The sequence below is a fragment of the Protopterus annectens genome, chromosome 4.part0 (assembly GCF_019279795.1).
Source record: "Protopterus annectens isolate FY-2018-M chromosome 4.part0, PAN1.0, whole genome shotgun sequence".
Lineage (NCBI taxonomy): Eukaryota > Metazoa > Chordata > Ceratodontiformes > Protopteridae > Protopterus > Protopterus annectens.
This window is the reverse complement of record NC_056733.1, coordinates 530,847,506-530,860,800: the sequence shown is the minus strand read 5'-3', so window position 1 is coordinate 530,860,800 and position 13,295 is coordinate 530,847,506. Positions and strand designations below refer to the sequence as shown.

Genomic DNA, 13,295 nt, shown 5'->3' with positions numbered 1-13,295 from the left:
TTAATTTGTTGACTTCCTACCAGAAATATTCAGGGGAGTGAAGAAAGAAGAATTGTTTAGATTGTAGGTGTTTGGCTTTGCGCTTACTGGTGGCCTGTTTGGTTATGTTCCTCATGGTGGGAGTGAGATCACAGCTACTTCTGTGATTAAATTACTCAAATCATTTTTTGTAGGAATAATATACCTCAACAAGTCATATCAGACAATACTTCTCAGGTCATATCACAGTAATTCAAATATTTTTCCAAATCCTTGAACTTCAAATATAAATTAGCTACAATCAAATGGATAGGTTGAGCATATGTTTCAAATTGTAAAAAATATTCTTAAGAAATGTGATTTTGTCCATACGACCCTGAATGTGCCTGATCTTATCTGATCTCAAAAGGTAAGCAGGGCCAGGCCTGGTTAGTACTTGGATGGCAGACCACCTGGGAATACTAGGTGCTGTTCACAGCTTACCTGGACCTGGCCAAGGCTTTTGATACAATACCCCATTCAGGCATTAAAGGCATTTAGGTGTAAACCCTTTTATCACCTACTAGATAGCCAACTGGCTCACTGATAGAAGCCAGGAGGTCAAAATAGGGGATGCCACCTCCACCAAGAGGTCAGTCACTAGTAGAGTCCCCCAGGGGTCGGTGCTGGACCCGCTCTTTTCTACCATCTGTTTCTCTGAAATGGAAACAAATGCTGAAGGTTTATGGCTGATGAAGTTTGCAGATGATTGCAACCTGGTGGTTATTATTAACTATCCTGCAGACACTAGCATTCTTCAAGAAGATTTATCTCTGACTAACAAATGTTGCCAAAAGCCATGGTCTTAAACTCAATGCTAAGAAAAGTATTATTGTACCCTTTGGGAAGTCAACCATCCTGGCTAATTAGCATGTTTATAATACACTCCTAAGAGTCAACCCAGTGGTCAGGAATCTGGGTACACATGTAGCCTGTAGCCTTACTTTTGACCACCACATGGCCACAATGGTGAGGAAATTATTTTATGTTGTGCAATTTATAAGTAAGTAATAAGACATAAGAAATCACTGGAAACCAGGGTGGAGTAAATGCACTTTAAATTTCTTGTAATATCCACAAGTAAATTTCAGCTACACTTTTAATGTCCACAAGTAAATAGCAGGTACTTGTGGACATTAAAAGCATACCTGTAATTTACTTCAGGATATTAAAAGAATTTTAAAGTGCATTTACTCCACCCTGGTTTCCAGTGATTTCTTATTTTTTATTGAATACAGTTCGTGAGTCACTGGATTTACCTCTGTGCTGGTTCACTTTTTTATTGTCAATTTATAAGTAAGAGCTTGGCATCTAGGTCCGAAGAGGTCATTATCCTACCGTACTCTGCCTGTATCAAACCAATCATAGAGTACAATGCTCCCTTTGGTATGTACCTCACCAGGCATACACAGCAACTAGAGCAACCTCAGAAAACAAGGCATAACAAACCAGCCTTATGCAGAGTGCCTTAAAGCCCTTTCCCTCTACTCATTCTCCCATAGATTGCTGAGGGGTGATCTATGTCTGGCTTACAAGGCATCCACAAACCCCACACTTATGAATCTCATGGATGTTCATAAGTCAAACAGTACCTGAAACACAAGGTCTAGAGAACTGACTTTTGTCTATGACTTAAGCAGAATATGATGGAGAGAGATATGTATCTCAAAGACTTGCCCCTCCTATGGAACAGGCTTCCCATCCATGTAAAAGCTAAGTTCATCTATTACCTAGTTTAAGTGCAACCTAGACCAGTGGATGGGGAATAGGAAACTTACACTGGGCCTGGCAACCATGTCTCTTATAGACAGAGGTAGCTTATAAATGCCTGGTCCTCAGTGTTGTATTTGGATACAGGACATCCTTATTCTTTTGGGAAAACATAGCTAGGCTTAGAAAGGCCCCATGGGTCATTAGCCTAGTAACAATCTATGAATCTAAAGGCATAGACTCTCACTGCCTCAGATTTTGATGGGGAGAAGGCTGAGAGTAAAGCTTCTTGTAACATTTTCACTATTAGTGCCAGGAAGCAAATTGTCAGCAGCAGAGCTTCTTCATAGGGAACAACTGATGCAGTAACAGTTTTGTTACAGAGGAGCATAGAACCTCCTCAGTCTTCTGAGAAAAAGGTCACAGATCCAAGAAGTGTGATTGCTCAACACTTACATCTGAAATCTTTCTTTTTACACAAAGATAACATGCAGCTACATAGACAAAATCGAAAACATCTGCTGTAGCTACAGGAGCAAGTACCTGTAGCAGAGGACCAGCTAAGTGCATGCAATAAGGAATTGTCAGAGACTGTAATTAAGTCTTCAATAAGCCAGTATTCAGCTACAAGAAAGACTACAGATGTTAAACTGTATGCAGATGTTTCTGATGAACCATTGTAATCTACTTTCTGTGATGTTGCTGTGAAGGCTGCCAGCCGAGCTAGCTGGAATTTTGTAAATAATTCTATGTCATTTGTGAATAATAATATGATTTTTATGCTTATCTTAGAAATGTAAGACAACTATATGTTATGTGTATATTAAACTACTGGTGAAGAAGTGTGTGTTAAACTGTATGTTCTGTACTGAGCTTCAAGAACATAACAACAGTGTACCCTGCTGGAAAAGAGAAGAAATGTATATGAACTATATGCCTATGCAAATGTATGTTTTGTTGGTAAAGGCTGGAACATACAGAGTTAACTTGCAAATTCTCAAGAAAAGCAAAGAGTTTTACGATGGTGTTTATCTCAGCTAGGAGACAGAATCTCTACAGATAGAAGTTGTTTCTATTGTCTGGAAACAGAAATAATTACAGATTTCAAATGTAAAAGTGTTTAACTGTTTTAAGACTTCCAGTTCTAGGCAAACTTCTGAGAGATAAATATTTTTGGACACAGTGATGCTAAATTTTTAAGTTTCTGTTAGCCTGGGAACTGAAGGCAGAGGTGACAAAGAATGATGTAATCTGAGATAATCCTGCAGTAATGTTTGATAGTAATTTAAAAACTATCTCAGAGAGTGAGTCTGTGCATTTTGTATTTGTCTTTGGACCTAGAAATATTCACCCTGCACTTCTGCCTGTGTGTTGCTCTGTAAGTAAAACTTAGATTACAGTGATTTCTCTTAGAAACAGATAGGAATTTAGTAAGATTAGTTCAGATGTTTTCTGTATTTATGTGAGACTGTCCTGCAATGTTGTTTTAAAATATTTCCTGTGATTCTTAACTCTGTTGTCACTGTATTGAGTTGCTGAGTATTGTCTTGTTCTTTTATTTATTATTAAATGCTTATTTAAACCTTTTAATTGTGGCTGGTTTGTTTAGAGATATTTAAGCTCTTAGAGTACTTGCATATGTATTTGGTGAGACTGTATAGGCCACTCCTAAATAGCCTTAGTCTTGGTCACACTTACCATTTGGATAACAGTAACATTACACAGTAGGATTGGTCACCCTTTGGGAAGGGCCTTATAGTAGCTGATAAGTAGTGGTTGGTGGCAGCTGGTACTACCTTATAGTCTGGGCAGAAGGGGGCATAGCAAGTAAATCTGTGCCAGCTTTCCCCAGGAGTGTCTGTGTGTTTGTATATAAATCAAATCTCAAAGTGTGTGTGTGTCAGCTACTTTGGCAGGAACATGAAGCACTGGTTTGACAGAGAGGTTGCTGGAGGTTTAGGCTTGATCACTCAGCTGAGATCTCAACCCTGTAGCTGTGCCAGTGGGGAGTCTTACTGGGGATCTATAGAGCGAGGGAGAAACCAGCCCCATTCTGACTGTGATCTCTGTGTGCTCTTAAGGGAAATTGTACTTTACTGTGTGTGTACTTGTCACCCTCCCAATGTGCACATCCTTCACTGGTGTTAGTGGTGAGGATTGAGGATCCTTGATTACTGGGCCAGTGCATGGGCATCACATATTAATTGGTGGCAGTGGTGGGACAGTCACATTACATATTAATTGGCTTGTAGTGGTGTGGATATTGAATTCCTGTAGCTTGTGTACAGTGATCACTGAAGGTGCTTGTACTCTTAATCAGCCATGTAGTGAACATTCATAACTCATATCACAATTGTTTTATTTATTTATTTTTTTTTTTGGTTAGCTTAGCCAGGGAGAGCAGGCAAGCCTGTCAGCAGAGCCAGTTGGCTGAGATGTGCCAGTCTAAAGGACTGGTGCATGCCACCCTGACTAAAGCAGACATTATTGCAGCTTTAGTCACAGCTGCATCAGAGAACAGCAACCAGGAGGACAATTAGATGGGTCGTGGGGATGTACAACTCTCAGAAAATGGACAGCTCAACCTTTCCACAGAGGACTTAAAAATCCATCTGGAGTTAAAGAGACTTGAGCTAGAGACCAAGCATTTGGAAATAAAGGCAACAGTGAGACTGAGGCATCTAGAGATGGAGGAAAAGGAGAAACTGCTATGCCTGGAAGCTGATGAGAAGGTGAGGCAGAGGCAACTTGAAAAGGAAATGCTGACTCTTTGCCAGAGTCATGGAGGTAATGGGGAAGGGAGTAATTGAGCCCCAAAAGCAACAAAGGTCAGTAAATTTCTTCCACAATTTACAGAGGGGGATAATTTTAATAGTTTCATTCATATGTTTGAGAGGCTATGTAAACAGTATACTGTTGATCAAGGGCTCTGGGTATGGTTCCTGACCCCTTACTCCATCGTAAAGCTGTAAGTATTCTTTCCAAACTGTCTGATAATGACTGCTTAAATTATAATGTTGTAAAGAATTGTTTGCTAGAATTTTTTAAGTTAACACCTGAAGTTTATATGAAAAAGTTTTGTGAGCATAGATGCAAGGCAGATGAAAGTGCGTGTGAATATATTGCTCAGTTAAGCACTTATTTTCATAGTGAGTGAGTGGATGTCACGTCACCACTTTGGAAGGGCTGGCAAACCTTTTGCTGAGGGAACAAGCCCTCAGCACTTTGCCTGAGGACATGAGAATCTGGTAGGCTGTTAGACAATACTCTACTGCAGATGAGTAGAGGAAGACGTTAGACCTATACCTAGCAAGCAAGGCATCACTGCATAGGAAGGGACACCCAATACTGCTCATGGGTCTAAGGAAACCAATGGTGGGCAACCCAGACTGCCCAAACAGAGTCTACCAGTAGTAGGGGCAGCCACTGTCCAGGTACACATCCAGGACCTAGGGTTAAATGTTTTAAATACAACCAGTGGGGCCATGGTGCATATAGATATCCATGGAGGCAAGGTGGGGAACAAAAGGTGGGAGAGTCAGTAAGTGGGAATGACAAAATGCCAATGGTAGATTGTCTTGAGACAACAAGGGACCAAACTACCACAAAAGGTTAAATCCTATCTTAGCGAATGGGAAAGAGACCATGGCTAAGAGAAACACAGCCTCTGACCTAACCATTATGAAGCCTGTAATGGTTACAGAGGAGCACTACTTGCTTGGGCAGTCTACTCCAGTCAGAGCTTTACGAGGGACCCCATTCCAAATACATTTGACTAGGGTTCACCTTGGCAGGGAGGGTGGAAAAGGAATCAAGCAAGTAGGTGTGTTTGAGGATATCCCTGCAGATGTCCTGATAGGGAATGATTTTGAAAATGCAGTAGCATGTGTTCATGCATTTACTCGTGGTCAGGCTTGGAGATAAGCATGTGGGTCTGGTAGCCTGGGGGAGACCCAGTCAGACTGCACACTTGCAGCCAGGACTGGTGAGGTGGTTACTTAAAGGAGGGAGCTACCCTGTAGTGGTGAAACTGAAAGTGAGACACAGCTGCTTGTGGGTATTGATGTTCTCTTGGACAGAGTGACTGCAAGGGCAGAGGTGAGTAGTAGTACCCAGGCTGACATTGAGACACTGCTGTCAGAGGATACCAGACTTCCTATGGAAGGGTATCTGGGAAGGGTTCCTAAGAGAGAGCTGAGACAGGCTCAGCTGTCAGACCCTACATTACAAGGCCTGAGGGAAGTAGCTAGTGAGGCACCTAATTCTCAAGTGAAGGGGGAATCTGTATACTGGGACAAAGGTTTACTGTATAGAGAGCGTACTTCTGAGGGAGGGCTAGAGGGTGAGAGAATACAGCAGTTGGTAGTGCCCAGAACCTACCATCTGGCACTTCTAGCCATAGCCCATGATATTCCCTTTGCAGGTCATATGGGCATAAAATGTACAAAGAGACATATTATGCAGAACTTCTATTGGCCTGGGATTTCCAGAGATTTAACAGGGTACTGCAGGACCTATGTGCAATGCCAAAAGGTAGTCAAGGCAGGAGATAAGGTGAAAGCTCCTTTGATGCCTTTGCGTGTGATTGAGGAGCCACTTCAGAGGGTAGCTATGGATATTGTGGGGCCTCTGAGTACCCCAAGTTTCACAGGGAAAAAGTATATCCTAATGGTAGTAGATTATGCTACCAGATACCCTGAGGCAGTGGCTCTGTCCTCCATTGAGGCATAAAAGGAGACAAATGCTTTGTTAGAGATTTTCAGCAGGGTAGGTTTCCCAAAAGAAATATTGACTGACAGAGCTGCCAATTTCATGTCAGATCTGCTGACTTGTCTGTGGAAATACTGTCAAGTGAAGCACCTAAAGACCACCCCTACCATCCTCAGATTAATGGTCATGTTGACAGGTTAAACTCTACATTCAATATGAAACTACAGGCATTTGCAGACCAGTTTAAGAGGGATTGGGACAAATATTTGCCCCATCTGTTGTTTGCTTAGAGAGAAGTTTCCTGGGAATCCACAGGTTTTTCACCCTTTGAGTTGTTGTACGGCCATAAGATGAGGGGACCTCTAAATTTAATTTGAGATGAGTGGGAGGCTGAGTGTGAATCCCACAAAAGTCTGTTTTGGCATATGTCCTAAACCTCAGGACAAGGCTCAGGGAAAACATGGGCTTGGCCCAGGAGAACCTGGCAGAAGTCCAACAGCAGAAAAAGGTTTGGTATGACAGGAATGCTTGAGCTAGAGAGTATGCTGTAGGACAGCAGGTAATGGTTCTCATTCCTGTCAGACACAACAAGCTGCAGGCAGCTTGGGTGGGACCCTTCAAGGTGATAAGGAAGGTCAGTGATGTTAACTACATGATAGAACTGCTAGGCAGGAGGCAGGGGCACAAATTGTACCATGTTAACATGATGAAACCTTACCATGATAGGGAGGCCCTTGTGCTGAGTATTTGCAGTGGATTGCAGGAGGAGTCTGAGGGGGATCTGGTGACCGATCTCCTCAGTGAGGCTCAGACTGACACCTTAGCAGATGGGGTTGCAATGTCCCAGCAGCTATCCCCTACTGAGGTTTGTGAAATCTGAGCAGTGTTACAGGAGTTTGGGGACATGTTCACTGGGAAACCAGGGTGCACCCACCTGGTGCAGCACATGTGGACACAGGACCCCAAAGACCTATTAAGCAGGCCCATTATAGGGTGCCTGAGAGAGTCAAATAGACTCTGAGGGAGGAGACACAGTAAATGTTGGAACTAGGGGTAATTCAGGAGTCCAGCAGTCCCTGAGCCTCCCCAGTGGTGCTGGTAGCAAAGAAGGATGGCAGCACCAGGTTCTGTGTGGAGTATAGGAAATTAAATAGTCACACAGAGTCAGATGCTTACCCCATGCCTAGGAGAGATGAAGCCCTAGAGCAGCTGGGTGTGGCTAAGTATCTTACTACCACTGCTCTTACTAAGGGTTACTGGCAGGTGCCCATGACTCCCAGTGCTAGAGAGAGGTCATCCTTTGTGACTCCGTTTGGCTTGTATGAGTTCACAAAGATGCCCTTTGGGATGAAAAATGTCCTAGTAACTTTCCATAGGCTGGTAGACCATACCTGAGCAGAAGCAGGAGATTTTTCCCTTGATTAACTAGACTATATTGTCTTCTGCATTAATTCTTAGCAAGAGCACCTTCAGCATGTCAGGGAGGTGCTGGGCAGACAACTGAGGTCAGGGTTGACCATTAAGCCCAGCAAATGCCAGGTAGGTATGGCAGAGGTCCGCTACCTGGGACAGAGTGGGAAGTGGTAAAATCAGGCCAAAACTGGCCAAAGTGGAAGCCATTCAAGCATAGCCTGCACCTGTTACCAAAAAGCAGGTGAGGGCATTTTTAGAGACAGCAGGGTACTACCGAAAGTTCATCCCCAATTATAGTACCATAGCTGCTCCCCTCACAGATCTGACAAGGAAAACAGGCCAGATAAGGTAGTGTGGACCCCACAATGTGAGCAGGCATTCCAGAAGCTTAAAGAAGCTTTGGTAGGACCCCCCTATGTTAGCCAGTCTAGATTACAGCAAACAATTTGTTGTGCAGGTGGATGCTTCAAACCATGGGGTAGGGGCTGTACTTACCCAGATTTCTTCAGAGGGAGAAGAGCACACAGTAGTTATCTCAGTCATAGCCTCCACCCCAAGAAGGAATGCTATGCAACTGTAGAAAAGGAATGTCTAGCCATAGTGTGGGCACTGCAGAAACTTCAGCCTTATCTGTATGGAAGGAAATTCACTGTAGTTACAGACCACAATCCCCTAAGTTGGTTACAACAAGCCAGCCAGCAAAATGCCAAGTTACTAAGGTGGAGCTTAGGGTTGCAACCATATGATATGACAGTGCAGCACTGCAGTGGGGTTAGCAATGCCAGCGTATTTGGGCTCTCAAGAAAGAGAATGGGGTAAGGTATTCCCAGGTAGGCTCAACCCTCTCCAGCAACGTTTCTCAAGGGTCACTTGAAAGACTAGCTTGAGTTTTCGTGGGGGGGGGGGTTGTCAAGGCTGCCACCCCACCTAGCTGGAATTTTGTATATAATTCTGCCATTTGTGAATAGTAATATGATTTGTATGCTTTTCTAACAAATGTAAGACAACTATATGTTATGTGTATATTAAACTACTGGTGTAGAAGTATATGTTGAACTATATGTTCTGTATTGAGCTTCAAAAATGTAACCACAGTGTACCCTGCTGGAAAAGAGCAGAAATGTGTATAAAGTATATGTCTATATGCCTATGCAAATGTATGTTTTGATGGGAAAGGCTGGAACATACAGAGTTAACTTGCAAACCCTCAAGAAAAGCAAAGAGTTTTATGATGGTGTTTATCTCAACTAGGAGACAGAATCTCTACAGATAGGAGTTATTTCTATTATCTGGAAACAGAAATAATTACAGGTTTCAAATGTAAGAGTGTTTAACTGTTTTATGACTTCCGGTTCTAGGCAAACTTCTGAGAGATAAGTATTTTTGATATAGAGGTGCTAAATGTTTAAGTTTCTGTTAGCCTGGGAACTGAAGGCAGAGGAGAAAAAAAAATATGTAATCTGAGATAACCCAGGAGTAATGTTTCATAGTAATTTAAGAACTATCTCAGAGAGTGAGTCTGTGCATTTTATATTTGTCTTTGTACCTAGAAACATTCACCCAGCACTTCTGCCTGCATGTTGCTCTGTAAGTAAGACTTAGATTACAGTGATTTATCTTAGAGACAGATAGGAATTTAGTAAGATTAGTTTAGCTGTTTTCTGTATTTATGTGAGACTGTCCTGCAATGTTGTTTTAACATATTTCCTGTGATTCTGAACTCTGTTGTCACTGTATTGAGTTACTGAGAATTGTCTTGTTCTTTTATTATTTATTATTAAATGTATATTTAAACCTTTGAATTGTGGCTGGTTTGTTTAGAGATATTTAAGGTCTTAGCGTACTTGCATTTGTATTTGGTGACACTGTATAGGCCACTGCTAAATAGCCTTAGTCTTGGTCACACTTACAATTTGGATAACAGTAACATTACACAGTAGAATTGGTCACTCTTTGGGAAGGGCCTTATAGTGGCTGATAAGTAGTGGTTGGTGGCAGCTGGTACTACCTTATAGTCTGGGCAGAAGGGGAAATCTAGTAAACATAAGCCAGCCTTCCCCAGGAGTGTCTGTGTGTTTGTATATAAATCAAATCACAAAATGTGTGTGTGTGTGTGTGTGTGTGTGTGTGTGTGTGTGTGTGTGTGTGTGTGTGTGTGTGTGTGTGTGTGTGCGTGTGTGTGTGTGTGTGCACGCATGCATGAATGCGTGTGTGTGTGTGTGTGTGTGTGTGTGTGTGTGTGTGTGTTAATGGTATATGCACAACACACACACACACACACACACACACAGTGGGGTGGAAATGTCAGACTCCAAGTATGTTAAGTATTCCCGTAAGAAGTAGAAGCAATGTACCTCTCAACTGCCCAGATTTTCGCAGATTTTTACTCATATAATTGTGGTTTTCTGGAAAATCAATGACAAATCATTGAGAAATAAAGTCAGAAAATAATGTCACACATCTGTATTTCAGACTTCATATCCTTCAGATAGATAGAAGCTAATGCAACATCTGTTATTCTATCAACTTTCTAAGTTTGTAAGAGCAATATTAAAAAGGTATCCCTATTTTTTGGCCTTTGCCCCCCCCCCCCCCATTATTTGTATGAGGGTGATTTATGTGAATAGGAGGGGTGTGGGACTTGTGAGTAAAAGCTTAATGAATAAGAAGCACTTTGTATATTTCTCAAGTGTTTTAGTCGCCACGTCCAGCCTGAGGTCTCTTCCACTGCAGATCTAACAGATAGAATAATTACTACTTAGATCACTCAGTTCTACCAATTATAAAGCAGTAAACAGCTTCCTCATATTGTGCTACTGGATATATTTGATATAATCTGAGGTGATATGAATACTGATTTCTTAGTATACCTCCAGAAGATTTCAGTCAGTTTGCACTAGTACATGTCAATCATTTTTACTCCTCCCTTTTACATTTGTCATTCTGGCTGTGAGCTGAGACATTTATAGAAGATGGAGCATAAACTGGAATAGTTGTGAGGTTGTTGAGAATCAGAGGCAGACATGGTTAGAATGAGAGTATATTATGCAGTCTATCAGTCTGTTCTATAATTATGGTGACTAAGTTTATATCATGAGAAATGTCAATGATTCCAAACTGAAATTCCAAATGTTTTAATAGCCCTTACAGCTCAGCCAGTATGTTTGCTAGATAACTTTTTATTTATAAAAACATTAGAAAAGGTCACTTGCCTCTTTGCTGATAAGATGTCCACTAACAGACATGAGACCTTCATAAACCATTACTTTAGGCATTGCAAGTCCAATCTAACTAATGGTTGCTTTAGCCGATTTGTGTCCATTAGTCTCTAAAGAGATCATACAGCTATCTGACTTCCATGCCTCTGCTCTGTGTAAGTGCACGGTAGCTTTTGTTCCACAGTACTAAACCTGTTAAGATAGTACTTAGAAGTTTCATTAAATCAAGGCACGGAGAGATGCAGTATTTTAGTTCAAAACAAATTTATCACAGATTAAAGCAAATTTTCTAACAAAGCTACATAAAATTCTTTCTCATTAGGGAACCTCAGAATAAAATACTTTATTCCACCTCAGAGGACAGAAAAGCTGTTTAAAATCAAAGTAGTTCAAAGAAGTAAAGCTTCTACTTAGTATATGAAGTTCTTTGCTTAATTCATACAGAAAGGAGAAACCTGACTGTTTTATATCAACCCTTCTGTAGCTGCTGTTGGAAAACTTTAAATCATCAGAGAACTTGGCTCTAAATCTGAATGTGGCAGTTCTCCAAAATGGAATATTTTTTGTAGCTTTTATAGATTTTCTGTAGGACAAGTCTGAATCCTTCTGTACTCACAAAATTGCTTAACTGCCAATCTATGTGGTTAACCTTGAAGAGGCCATTTTCTACATGTATGATAGCATGTATAACTTAATAAAGTGCATGAACCAATCAGACGAGTATACTTTCCATAAAAGGAGGTGACAGATCAGGTCTGTAGATTATAAAACTACTCATGCAAGGTCTCCATTATCCTTCCAATGACAATATCCCTTTTTCTGCATTCTTTCACCTGGATTCTTTGCTAAACAAAAATGCAATTTTTTTTCCTAGTTCTAACAACAATCTTTATTGTGCCATTCATGAGTGCATTCGGCCATTTGTATTACATGAGGAAAAATGTAATAAAATTTAGCTGTTGTCCTACAGCCAACTGACATAATTCAGAACCTAGTACAACAAGATTTTTATTATACCATGACCCCCCCAAAACGTGCACGCTGATTGGCCAGCGTGCCCATTGTAAATCGAGTTATACTAATGGAAAAAGGTCCGTCGCCGGACTTTTTCCATTAGTATAACTCGTTTAAACACTGTCTCGCTATGTTAAATGGGTTTAACATAGCGAGACAGTTTAAATAAGCAACGGAGATCTCCGTTGCTTATTTTAAACTGTCTCGCTATGTTAAACCCATTTAACATAGCGAGACAGTGTTTAAACAGCAACGGAGAAAGCAAGATCTCCGTTGCTTTTTTTTAGAGTCTCGCTATGTTAAATGAGTTTAACATAGCGAGACTCTAAAAAAAAGCAACGGAGATCTTGCTTTCTCCGTTGCTTGCCAACTCTGATGTACTGCGCAGGCGCGCAGTACATCAGAACTGCCGCGGATGCCAGACATCTGCAGAAGGGCAGTAAACAGGCATTATACTATGCCATTATTTAAGAAAAATAATAGTTTCTTTTCTTAAATAATGTCATGGCGATTGTTTTCATACCCCAGACCCATTAATTATTCAGACCTCTTGGAATTTCCAGGGCAATGAAGTCACCCGTGAATTATCTCTATCCCCTGGATTCCTATGTAGTCTTTTAGTGTTATTTCCAATGTGCCACTTGTAGTATCTGCTTGAAGTGCAATGATGTTTATGAATTTGTAACTCATGTAAGTTCTGTTTGCATATGGTTTATGTTCTGCAGTTACTGCAAAATGTCATGGATGAAAATGGACATTGTTCAGTTCCTTACCTAAATAAAAAATAAATAGATGGTCCCTTCTTAAAAACTAAAGCTTAAAGTAAATCATAATAATTAGTAAGTTGCCTTCTGTTTTTTATTTTTATACTGTGGTGATGCTACAGAATTTTGTATATTTCATTTCAATGATTAATTTTCAAAATCCAGCTACAGAAATGTAAACATTTAAGCACAAGAATTAACATTATTTATTCATTTGCTTGTTCAATTGATGAACTGGTAGATGGGCTTGACAGACTAATCCAACACATAGACCCTTTTCAGACACAACAGAGAAAAATGCAGAAAATACAGACAACATTGAATTATTTAGGTGTACTTAAGTACTGTTCACATACAAAGCATAGATACAGAAACATGCTAACACAGAATCAGAAATTAGAAAATAATACAAGAACATCTCAACATCAGGAGCTCTATTCAGGTGAAC

At 40.8% G+C, this 13,295-nt stretch overlaps 1 pseudogene; it reads left to right on the top strand.

Annotated features, from left to right (window-relative positions):
• Window positions 1–337: 337 nt before the first annotated feature.
• LOC122800545 lies at window positions 338–456 on the top strand (annotated as a pseudogene).
• The last annotated feature ends 12,839 nt before the right edge of the window (window positions 457–13,295 follow it).